Source organism: Marmota monax, unplaced genomic scaffold, assembly GCF_021218885.2.
Source record: "Marmota monax isolate L192 unplaced genomic scaffold, Marmota_monax_Labrador192_F-V1.1 WCK01_AAM20220418_F8-fsc00207, whole genome shotgun sequence".
Classification (NCBI taxonomy): domain Eukaryota; kingdom Metazoa; phylum Chordata; class Mammalia; order Rodentia; family Sciuridae; genus Marmota; species Marmota monax.
The window spans coordinates 1,676,580-1,689,492 of record NW_026692713.1 but is presented as its reverse complement, the minus strand read 5'-3'; positions in this window follow the sequence as shown (position 1 = coordinate 1,689,492).

Below are 12,913 nucleotides of genomic sequence, written 5' to 3'. Positions count from 1 at the left end.
GGGACTTCTTGAGTGAACAAACTTGGTGGTACAGGGACACATTATTTCATTATCCCTCTCTTGATCCTCAGCTCAGGAGGCTTATTGTCACTCTTCTCCCATCTCTGGGACTCCAGATGGCAACCATGCTACTTGAGGTTGACCATCAATGAGAACTTGCAGACACGATTTCTTCACATGACCCTCTGCTCCCCTTCTCCTCCACAGCTCAGTTACTTCTGCTTCCTCTACATTCCCACACATTCTTTTCCTAATCCAACCTTGGCCCAAATTTCCATCTTCTTATTCTATTCTCTTCCTTTCCTCTCTTTTTTTTTTTTTTGATTCTATTTGCAAGTAAAACAATAACGTAGTCATATACTATCAAAGGACATAAACTAAACCAGTATGTCCAAACAATTTTCTCTGTCTTGGGTACCAGATTAGATTCCCCAGATGGGGTTCAGTATCTGGAATTACTTCTCCTTATGCACGATTTGTTTTCTTGTGCTGCAGTTCTAGATTTTTCTCTCAGTGACAGGAACATTGGCCTTAGGATCAGAAGGTCTATTCTAAAACCTGACCTGTTTTCCATTGCTATATATCTTTGGGAAGCCATGTCAGCTGTCTGAGCTAAAATTTATTCATTTGAAAATAGCCAGAGCCAACAAGATTTAAAGAGTCACCCTCCTGTAGAGAGCAAGCCCACCTCCAGAGGAGAGGGCAAGGCTGGGCTCCTGATCATGAACCCTAGAGGCAGGCCTCATAGGTCAGCAGGGGTGTGTGAGGATGCTGCAGGGAGGGACAGTCATGTAGGTAGGTATCCTTGAAGATCTGTAACTTAGACAAGTTGCCTCACACGTCCAGGGCTGGAAGTCCACGCTGGGAGGTCTAACATTCAGGGCTAGCTCTTCCATCAGCTTGTTCTCAGTGGTGACTGGAAATAAAACTCACTACTAATGCAATAGAACCTGAGGACCCATGAAGCACTGTGGCTGTTCCACAGGGTCAGCTCCTGTTACTGCCCAAGGAGCTGACATATGCTTCTGTGTGCTGCTGGGTAGTTCTGAGTCTATGGGGCCAGCTTCTGGCTGATCCATAATTGTCTCATGCTTCTCTAGAAAAATCTACCGTTTCCTTCTGTCCCACAGAAGAGGAGCTTCTGGGACAGGCCTCTGAGATGTGGACACCCCAGGATTCCCATCACAGACACTGGGCCCCCTGGCTCTGCTTCCCTGGCGTATCTTCCTCTTCAGACTGCACTCTTTGGGGGAACTAGATTATGAAATGATGGCTTTCTTCACTCCTTGGGACAGTGAGTCCTGCTTTGTCACCACACTCTCCCTGTCAGAAACCACAACCTTGCATTGCTTCTCAATACTTAGAAATGCTACACGTTGATTTGAAAAATAAAATACACAACCCATGTGGAAGAGATTTTCTTTTTTTTTTCCATAGATTTTTGATTCCTCCCTAAAGGCATCATTCAAATCCTGTGCCACAAACCATGTTGTTCAGAGCTTCCACAACTCAGCAAAAAGACACTGCTATATTTATCCTGTTGGCAGTCCCCTCTGCCAGTTTCCATCAAAGACCCGCCTGAAATAACATGCTTGTCTGGAGGTGGTGACATGACTGTGGTCACTGGCAGAACCCTCTGCTGCAGTCAGGCCTGGTTGTCTATGATGGGAATCCTGGGGTGTCCACACCTCAGGGTCCTACAGAAACTTCTCCTCTGTGGGACAAGAAGAAGCTGATAGATTTTTCTGAGGAAGTACTGGCCCACTATGAGCCAAGGGATGATCTGAGGGCTGGCCCCATAGATTCAGAACTCACCATCTGTACCCAGGAACATCTATCAGAAAGCCACAGCTGAGTTCTTGGGCCTGGGAGAAAATGTCCTCAATTCCTTAAGAAGATAAGTGGCCATAATATGTAGACAGTTTTAAGCTAATGGGCCTAGACCTAACTTTGTTTTATAAAGGAGTGGAGCTTCAGGTATGGCTCAGGGGTAGAGGACTTGCCTAGCATGTATCCTGGGTTTAATCCACAGCACTACAAAGGAAATGATAATAATTTTGTGAAAGATAATATTGTACCTTCCCAGGTGACACTCCAACTCTTACAAGATGATGAGGGTCATTTATGTTTGTAAGTTGCTTATAGTTGGCAAAGGGTAATCCTAGCGTATAGTATTTTTCCCCAGATACAACATATTCATCAATGTGGTGCCCAGGATTGAACCAGGGCCTTGCATACGCTAAGCATGTTCTTTACCACTGAGCTACACCCCCAGCTTCTCAGCACATAATTTTGAAGTGCTCTTTCTGAGGATGGGCCCGACCCTCTAGTCCTTCCTAGCTATTTAACAAAAGTGTCTCAACTGCCTGAACCCTGGCCTGACTCACCTCTCTCTTATTTTACATCCATATCAAGTTACCTTTCATCCTCTAGTGACACCATGTCACTGTTTACTCTGCTGTGTGTGATGTTCAGCCAAGCTGTGTGCTCTTCTGAGTAACTCTGTGTGATTCTACAGCTCTTGGATGTCTTGAGACAGAGATCAAGATTTCCAATGAATGAACCCACGTAAGAACAATGTCCAGTGGGTCACTTAGCATATCCTGACTTTGAGCTTTCCAATATGTTGCACAGGTCACCTATAGGATTGACCTGACCAGAATGCATATTTGTTTTTTAAAAAACTTTGTTTTATTGGGCAAAACATATTTTATTTTCAATTTTATCCATTGTTAAGTGTACGAGTCCATGGGTTTAAGTTCATTATTGTGAAATCATCACTGCCATCCATCTCCAGCACTTTTTCATCATCCCAAACTAAACTTCCATGTCTATTGAATAACAGCTCCCCTACTTTCTGGTTCTATGAATGTTCAAGATCACTCGTATAAGAGGGATTGCACAGTATTTTGTGACTGGCTTATTTCTCTCGGCATAATGTCCTCAAGTCCATCAATTCATGTTGCACCAGGTCTCAGGATTTCCTTCCTCTTGGGCAGAATGACATGCCATTGTGTGCATCTACCACATATTCTGCATCCATTCAGTAGCCAATGGACACTGGTGTGGCTTCTGCCTGTGGCTGTTTTGAACCGTGTTGCTATGGATATTATTGTACAAATATCTGTTTGAGTCCCTGTTTCCAAAGGACACATGTTGAGACTTTCCATTTTTGTCTAGCACAGAGTCTCTTGCAGGGTGAGTGTCCAATAAATGACATGGCTGCCTTGTCCTCATCATCTGCTATGGTATGAATGTGTACTCCCAAACCCCTGTGTTAATTTAATCCCCAGTGCAACAGTGTTGGGATGTGGTACCTCATGGCAGGTTTTAGTTCTTAAGAGCTCTGTTATGGTTTGGATATGAAGTGTCCCCTAAAATCTCATATGTGAGACAATGCAAGAAAGTTCAGAGGAGAAATAATTGTGCCCTGAGAGGCTTAATCCAATCAGTGGATCAATCCCTTGATGGGATTAACTGGGTGGTAGCCGAAGGTGATAGGGTATGGCTGGAGGAGATGGGTTCCTGGGGGTGTTGTCTTGGGGGCATATATTTGGTATCTCGTGATTGGAATCTCTTTCTCTGCCTTCTGATCATCATGTGAGCTGTTTCCTCCCCCATACTCTTCTGCCATGATGTTCTGCCTCACCTCCAGCCCCAAGGAATGGAGCCAGCTATCTATGGACTGAGACCTCTGAAACCGTGAGCCCCAAAATAAACTTTTCCTCCTCTAATTGTTCTTGTCAGGTCTTTTAGTCACAGCAGCTAAAAAGCTGACTAAAGCAGGCTCTACCTTCATGAATAGATTAAAATGACTATGAAAGAGTGTGAGACTATGAGTCCAGACTCTCTGAGGCTGTACTTTCTTGCCCTTCTACCTTCCATCATGGGATGATGCCATACAAAGTTTCTCACCAGATGCCAGCCCTTTGACTGTGGACTTCAAGCCTCCAAAAAGGTAAGGACTAAATCTATGTTCTTTATAAATTGCTCATTCTCAGATATTCTGTTATAGTTGCACAAAACAGACAAAGACACCATCCATCTCTCCTGAGAGCAGAGAATCCCATACTGTTGATATGAATGCACCTTTGAAAGTCCAGTTTCTCTTTGAGGGAGCTCCCCAAATTGTGATATATTAAATTAACAACAACCAATGATAAAATTTAACTTAATATAAGATATTAGATAACTTAGATATTAAATGAGAATTTTAATTTGCAGTTAAAAGCATTCTATTTATTTAACATAATAATTGGTGAGAAAGAAATTGAGGTGACTTGAGTGAGAGTTGAAGAAAAGCTGCCATGTCTGGTTTTCTTTTTTTTTTTTTTATAATGGAACATTCCAGCAGAGATCTAGATTGGACTTCAATTCTATTGACATAGAATGCTATGTGACTGATAAACATGGAAGGACTCAGGGGCCTGGTGTCAGTGTCCAGCATCCCATCAGGCCCTGGTGTACCAGTCCCAGCTTCCTGGGAGCCAGCACTCTTGCCCACATGTCCTCCCTCCCAGGAGCTATTGGTCTAAATCTGTCCTGCCTGAGCAGCCTAACAGATACCACTCTGTTCTTTGAAAAGAACCCTAAAAGCACAAGGACTTAGACCCAGGAGATTCAGGATATGGGACAAGGAGGCAGAGTTGTTTGAGCCTTGGGAGATGGAGTGTAGATGTTAGGCCCTGGGTGGCCTTTTGAAAGGCTGTTGTCTTTGAGCATATTCCAACCACTTTCTTGCTGTTTCCAGCTTTTAACTCTCTCTGAGTCTCAGTTTCTCTGCTATGAAATAGAGAGGTCTTTTCTTGGGTTGGGAAAAACCTTCAAGCAGCTGGCACAGGAAATTGCCCCACAGCCTGCTCAGTGCTTGGTGCATAGAAGTGCACACGCACACTCCCTCCTGTCCTGGTCCCACTGCCCACACCCCCGCTGCTTCTCTGGGGATGGCCAGCCTGAAGCCTCAGTTTCTTCAATGTTCTGCAATAATATCATCCTTGAGGATATAGCAAAATTGCACAGCACATACCTGTTTAAGGACTGTGCCCAGATAGGTGCCAAATCTGTGGGGATGGCTCTCCCAAGGCCGGCTTGATTCTGGGTGTGGAGACTTCTTTTCACTTTCCTTGTGCTCTGGGTCTTAATGGCTACCTCGAGCCTCTGGCAGGGGCTGCCTGGTGGGAGTCTCCCTGGCAGGCCTCTGCTCAAGCGATACTAATTGTGCCAGAGAGAACGGCTCACTAGAGTGGAAAATAGTCCTCATATATCTAGCTGAAGACGATAATGACCTTTTAAATAACAGAAGCAATTTTATTTCAATACCTCAATTACTCTGAACTCTCAAATGTCAAAGTGCTCGGCACTTTCAAAATAGCTTAATATAGACATTTATAGCACTTAGACACAGCTAGTTTCTTATCTAACCTAATTATGTGTTGTACAGGAAATGGCGAAGCTGACCATCTGTGTTATTTTTCACAGCGATCCCCACGCATGGCCCTCGGCTCAGCCTGGAGTCTACCAGCTCAAAAGTCTCCCTGGTGGAGGGTGCTGATGCTCTGGGAAGAGGCTTGTGAGGATACTGCCAGGGCCCTCACCTCCAGCTATATGACATAAGAGGCTAGAAGTGGGCATCCCAGTTTGGGTAATGCCAATGGCACTATGCCCTGACTCAAGGGATAGCTCCTATGTGTGTGGAGTGCAAAGGCCCCTGGGAGAGAAGGAATGGCCCACAAGTAAGTCAGTATCAACTGGGGTGATGGTGCCTCATTCAGCAGAGCCAGGAGTAACTTCCCAGGGTGGGAGGTGGCGTGAGGCCAGGATCACCTGTCTTGTGCGGTTTGTACTTTCTGTTTCTGTGCTCAAGGCAACTCTCCCTTCTCCATGTCTGCAGTCTAAAGCCTGCCCTGGTGATAAGCTTTCAACCAACTTCCCCTCATTATTTTTCTTTGACCCCATCCCTGCTGTTTTCCAGCCCCCCACCCAGATTCACAGTCACCTCCCTGCTGTTTGTCTGAGTGGCAGGCTCTTGCCTCAGAATTTGCGCTTGCTCATCCTGTGCCTGGAATGTTCAGCCCCCTGATACCAGCATGGCTCACTTCCTTGCTTGCTTCAGTTCTCAATGTCAATTACTAGGGAGACTGTCCCTGGCCACCCTATCACATGATTCTCCTCCCCAGTAGTCTCCTGCCCCTTCCCCTAGAGTGGTACCTTAGGTACTTGGTAAAATCCTTATTTATTTCCTGTTTGTCTCCCAAAGTAGAATGCAAATTCTTTGCAGGCTGGGGTAGTGTTCACTGCTGGGTCTCTAGTGCCTTGGTCAGAGCTAAAACCCTATCATCACTGAATGAAAATGTGTTGAATGCATGATGGATGAGTGAAGGGTTGGTGGGCCAGAGGATGAGTCCAGTTCCAAGTTGGAACATCTATGATGGGGTAGGCAGCTCATAGCTGTAGATTGGTCAGTGGCTGGCTGTAGAAAATCAGGTTGTGAAAGTCCACCTTTTCTCTTAGCAGCTGGACGAAGGACCCGGCAAGGAGAATGCAAACCCTGCAAGCTCTTCATTTTACATTCCAACAGGGTTGGGCGTGGTTGATGATAGTTCACAGATTTGGACATCAGGCTCAGGATGATTATGTGGGGTCTCTCAAGTGCTGCAGCTAATAATGATGGAGCTGGCATATGACCTGCAGTCTGTTCTTCTCCAAAACCACAACTTAGTCAGGACTTGGTGCTCCTGGATGATGGTGGCTGCAGTGAGAATGCAAGTCTTGAGAAGTCCAGTTGTGCCTGGTGATTGCCAGGCCTCCTGCCCAGTGCCCATCCTGAGTGTAGGGTAACAGCTTTTGCTCTGTCCTCATTGTCTCTCTTGCCCACCCTTTGCTTCTCTTTCTTGTCCCTCTCCAGCTCTCCCAGTTTCAGCCCAAGTCTGGAAGCTCCTCATGCCCAAGCATGTGGCCCACACATGGCAGATGAAGTCCCCCATGAGTTCAGCCACAGCAGTGCTCCCCACACTGACCATTTATCATGTCTTTAGCAAGATGCTGTGGCAACAGATTCGTTTCAGTGTGTCATTCATTCATTTATTCAACTTGTCCTTTTGGAGCACCTACATGGGGCTGGTCCCCACTAACCAGAACAGAAATACATGAGCATGAAAGCAGTCCAACAAACTGTTGAGAAATCCATGAAGATCACTCAGGACTCTAAGAAGCCTAGGGTTGGTGGGAGATGTGATCCCCGAACACAGTGCAGGTTGGGGTTTCTGCCCACTCCTGAAGCTCTGAGTCATTCCAGGGACTGGCTCAGTGATTGTAAATGAAAATAAGTCCTGGGGCCAGTCTAATAATGCAAACACCTTAAACAGCTCACAAAGCAAAGCAGTAGGAAATGGCAGGCTCTGATGCAACTGGAAATGCTCCCCAAGCCTCTGCAAGGCATTCAAACTCAAAATAATGATCAGCTGTGCAGAGTTCACACAGAAGACACCTGCAGGTGTTTCCCAAATTGCCAGTTTGTGACACTGTTATGGTCCTGCAACCTCAGAGACCAATGGTGTAGAGACTGGGAAGCTGAGCTTCACCTGCCCCAGTTCTTGGGAGGTCATTGCTATTCACTGCCTTTGGGACCCAGATGCACAACTGGCTGATGCCTTGATCATTACAGGGATCTTAAAAGCAAGATCCCCAATGAGGAAGGAGGATCAGGCTCACTGTACCATGCTAACCCTCAAGTCCCTCGGCCTCTCCAGCCTGTGGGTTCAAGTGAGGAGTGTCCCTGTCACACCCCATGAGCTGTATTACCTTCCATATAGCAGTGTGTTACCCAGATGGGACCCTTCAGTTTGGGGATGTGTTTGGGGATTCATAGTCCTTTTCTAGCCTCCAGAACTCCTCCAGCTCCTAGAAGGTCCCTCTCCTCACTGGACTTGCTGCTTGGGCCCCTGATGACTATTCCATGTGTGCCCTTAGTCTTGCTGAGCACTAATCATACTCTGTTTCATGCAGATATGGGAAGATGCCTTTCTCAACCTGAAACCAGCTTTGTGGCCTCTATCTCTGAGCAGCAGTTAATACCAAGTCTCTCCAGGCTCCAAGTGGAGGATGCCCTGTCATTTATCCATGTGCAGTCCTGATTAACACAGCCCATAAGCTAGGAATGATTTTTAAATGTCTGAAAACAAAAGAGTAACATTTTGTGATATAAAAATGATATGAAATTCCAAGTTCAGTGACCACAATAAATAAAGTTGCACTGGAACCCAGCTTCCCTCATAAATTTATGTATCTATGTATATAGGTGGCTCCCAATTTATAATGGTTTGATGATTTTTTTTTATTTATGGTAGTGTGAAAACAATATGCATTCAATAGAAACTGCACTTAAATTTTTGAATTTAGGTATTTTCCTGGCCTAGTGATATGTGCTAAGGATAAGCTCTCTGGAGAAGTTGAAGAGTGGCAGCTTCCAGTTAGCCCCACAGTCATGAGGGTGAACAACCCGTATTCTACAGTGTGCTGTGCTGTTGAGCTGGGATGTTCAGTAGGATTCAATGAATCTTCAAATTACGACTTTTTCAATCTGTGATGACTTTATCAGGACACAACCTCATCGTACATCGAGGAGTACTTGTGTTGTCTGTAGCTACTTTCACACTGTGAAGGCAGGATTTTTCTTCCTAGAAATACTCCAATAGTTTTCAAAGGTGTTTGCACCATTTTACAATCTTGTGTGCTATAAATAATAGTTCAAATTCCCCATTTTCTTGCCAACACTTGCTGCGGTCAGTCTTTTCAATTTTAACTATTTTTATACTGTAGTGCCATATCGTTGGGGCATGGCGGGAACATTTTTCCATGTCTTAATAGTGTTCCTTGTTTTGTCTTTTTAATTTTTTTGGTGCATTGTGATTATACATAATAGTAGAATTCATTATGCCATATTTGAACATGCACACAATTTAATCAATCTCATTTCCCAGTACATTCTCTTTCCTTCCCCTCCTCTCTTTCTCATTTGGTTTTCATTTGCATTCTTCTAATGATAATGAAACCAAGCAGCTTTTCATTTGTCTGTTTGCTATCTAAATATCTTTCTCAGTGAAGGTATATTCAAATCTCTTGCATATTTTTACTGGGTTATTTATTTTATCATTATATTTTGGAAGTTATTCATTATAATTTGAATACAAGTACCAGATCAGTTAAGTGATTTGCAAATATCTTTTCTCTGTGCTTATCTTTTCATTTTGTTAAGAGGGGCTTTCAAAGGACAGAAGATCTTACACTTTTGTTAAAGTCAAATTCATCAACTTTTTCTTGAATGTATTGAATTTTGGGTATGGTATCTTATGAGATATTTAGATAACCTTGGTTCACAAAATTTTCTTCTAGAAAGTTTTATAATTTGGGGTTTTACCTATAGGACTGATTCATTTTAAAGTGTCAGAGGTTGGTCATGGTTCTTTATTTTTGTCTTTGCATATGGAAACTCAATGTACCAACACTATTGGATGAAGCTCTCCCTTTTCTATGCTGCATGGATTTGGCTCCTTTGTTGGTATCAACTGACCATATGCAGGTGTTTCTGGACCCTGTTCTGTTCCATTGATCCAATTGTCCACTCAACGTCAACAGCTCATTGTCTCAGTTACTCTGCCCTAGATTTCTAACTAATTTTTGAAATTGAGTAGTATAAGGCTTCCATTTTTTCTTTGTTCAATGCTTCCAGGCCCTTTTCATTTGTGTATTTTAGAATTACTTTATCAATTTCTACCAAAAATCCTGTCATGATGTTTATGGGGGTCTGTTGAATCTGTGACTCAATTTTGGGAGTCTTGCAGCCAATAGCCACAGTACATCTCTCTATTTAATTAAATCTTTAATTTTCTCAACAATGTTTCTGTAATTTTCAGATGAGTTCCAGATCTTGCACATCATTTGTCATGTTTATTCCTAAGTAACTCATATATTTTATGAGATTCTGAACAGTATTAGATCTTAGTTTCAAGTTCTGGTTGTGAGTTAGGGCTGAGAGGATGTCCTGAGAGATTGGAAGACAGTACTCAAAAATGCCCTCTCAGGGGGCAGTGAGAGGTACTCCATGGCAGTTGGGGGTTGGAGTCTGTCCCTTCCCCACTCTGGTCCTGCTACCTTAACCTGGGAGGATGTACTCAGGGTCTCTTTTGGGCCATCTACTTCCAGGACAAAATTAAGAGCCTGCCCCAGGACTCTGGGTAAGGACAGTCTTTGAGACGTGGTCAGCAACCCCAGTAGCACCATAAGATGCATGTATGGGTACATGGAGAAGATTTTTTTCATTTATTTTTAGATAGGAAACCATACGCTGTGTATCCAACCTTTGTGTGATTTCACAATTAACGCTTAGATGAGGCTAAAGTTCAAAATATAAAAAAGAGTGACATTAAAGACAAACATTAAGAAAACAGTTGTACAGGTGATGCAGACAAATTTTGTAGGTGTTTGGAAATGAGAATGGTTTGGTAAATATTTAAATAGGGGATAATACCTCTAAGGAACAAAAGAAGAAAAAAGAGAAGGGAAGTCATTATTCTGTTTTCAGGTGCTGTGAAAACTACATTCATCATCATCATCTCCTGGGCCCCTGCTCTATCTAAAAAATTATACACATTATCTCATTTAACTTTCAGAGCAATCTTGGAGGTCAGTAATTACTATTCCTGTGTTAAAAATGACACAAACACACACACACAAAAAAAAACTGAGGCAGAGAGAGTATGAAGACTGAGGGAGTGTTTGGGTGGAGAGGAAAGGATTTTGAGTGTGACACTACCTAGAGGAAAAGGAGGAGGGAGAGAGGAGGGGGGGGGAGGAAAAGGAAGAGGCTCTTCCTCAGTGGAATGGGCTGCTTGCTGCATGTGACCTGTGTGAGGCTGTGCCTCTCAGTCATAGGTGGTTGCTGGCTACAGTACTGACATCCTTGTTGCAGGAGGTGTCCAAGCTGGCCTCCTCTGACACAAAGATTCTGGGATATTTTTCCCTATTAATCTAGAAGTATCTGAGCCCATTATTCTTCCTTTGAGTTTCATGGTGAGATAGGGAGGGGCCTTTTTTGGCCCCTGAGGCTGCAGTGTCTGGTTCAGGTTCTTTAGATTTATTTCTGCCAATGGCCCTACCAAAAAAGTAGGAAACATGTGGTACTGCAGAGGGATGCTCTGGTCTCAGCCTTGACCAGGCACTGGCACTATCCTGCCATGTCACCTTGGGCAAGTCCCTTCCCTTCTGTGGACTTTCCTTCTCTATACTTTCCCCAAGTGTAAAGTGGCATAGTTAGAGGGTCTATGGGACTCTCAATGGCCATAGACTATCAGGGGTTACCTGTCATGAATCAGTCTCTCTCAGGTACCCAGCCTGGCACTCAGTGGATTCTTGTGCAATGCTAGTGAGTAAGTGAACGCATGAATGAACAGGTGCTTCATAACAAGTGGATAGTCAAGTAACATCATCACACAAATGTCAGAGAGGACCCATCAGTGCCTAATGCCTGGGCACAGGCTGCAGGGCTGCAAAGCAGCATTGTACAATGTTGGAGGTGCATATTCCCTCCGAGTCATTGAAAGGTTGTATATTTATTATGATACATTTCTGGAAAATGGCAATGAAGGGGCTTGGACAAGGGGTGTCTCTGTAGCCATTTGGGGCAGTCAGACCTTCAGGGACTTGGGGGAAGGAGATAATTTGGAAGGTGCTCCTGTTTACTACAAAGGTGAAGAAGGTGCTTCAGGCAACCGCCCCCCCCCCATAAGAGGAATATTAAAAATAGCACATTCACGTGAAAACACACACACACACACACACACACCTAATCTGGGCATATGATGTGTACCCAAGAACATACTAAAGCAAAACTGATTTGAGTTTAGAGAGATTTGATTTTATGCTAAACAAATTTCATCAGGATTTTCATATGAAGAGTCTTTTCCTCCCCAAATGTGCCCTGCCTGGCTGCATTTTAATGTGATCAAATCCAATCACTGAGTTCTCTGCAGGCCCTGTGACTAAGTTCTCAGGACTTGGCTTCTAGCTGCTGGCTGAGCTTGGGGGAGGCAGTTGCTATGATTTCCATAGGACTGAACATCTCTCCCTGGAGCTTAGAGCACAAAGGAACGAAAGGCAAGGGTCAGAGGCCAGAGGCCAGAGAGACCCAGAAGGCCCTAGAAACTTGGTTGCTGGCATCAAAGGCCTCACATGGACCCTCTGTGAATTCCTACTGTTGAATTTCAGCCTGTTTAATACAAGCAGTTCATCTGTCACCACTGAGTACCTCTAAGTCCCACCAGGGCCCCTGGCCATGTACCAAATTTCCCTGCCTCTACGAGGTCCAGGTAGAAGGGTCACTGGACTGAAACACAAATATAAGATAACTGGCTCAATTTGAGCTTCCCATGAATAACCAATATTGTGCCAGTATGTGTCTAAGAGAGGGCCAGGCCTGTCCACATGGAGAAATGGACACCACCTGAGCCTTAGGGCACACTCATTGAGTGAAGCCATCTCCTGGAAGGATTCCAGTGTCCATGCATGTCCTGTGCTTTCATAGCTGAACTTTGAGAGCCCTGCTCTCCTTTGACCCTTTTGATGACAGAGAGGGAGTTCCCCTCCCTGGCCTTTCAGAGGACATGGAGGCCCAGGGGAGGCCCAGGGTGTCTGTGATGCATGGGTGCAACATAGCATTTACTTGTAAAGTTACCAAAGTTGAGACTTCCCTGGGGGGAAAGTGACTATGGCATTGCTCCTAAGGAATAGCATGGTGGCCTTGTCATCACTGTGGCAGAGTGAGGTTGGAGACTAGTGTCACTGTTATTAGGAAGATTTTGTGGAAGTCCTTTCAGGTGGTGAGCTGAGCATAACTGCAATTCCTCCTCCTCAACCCCCT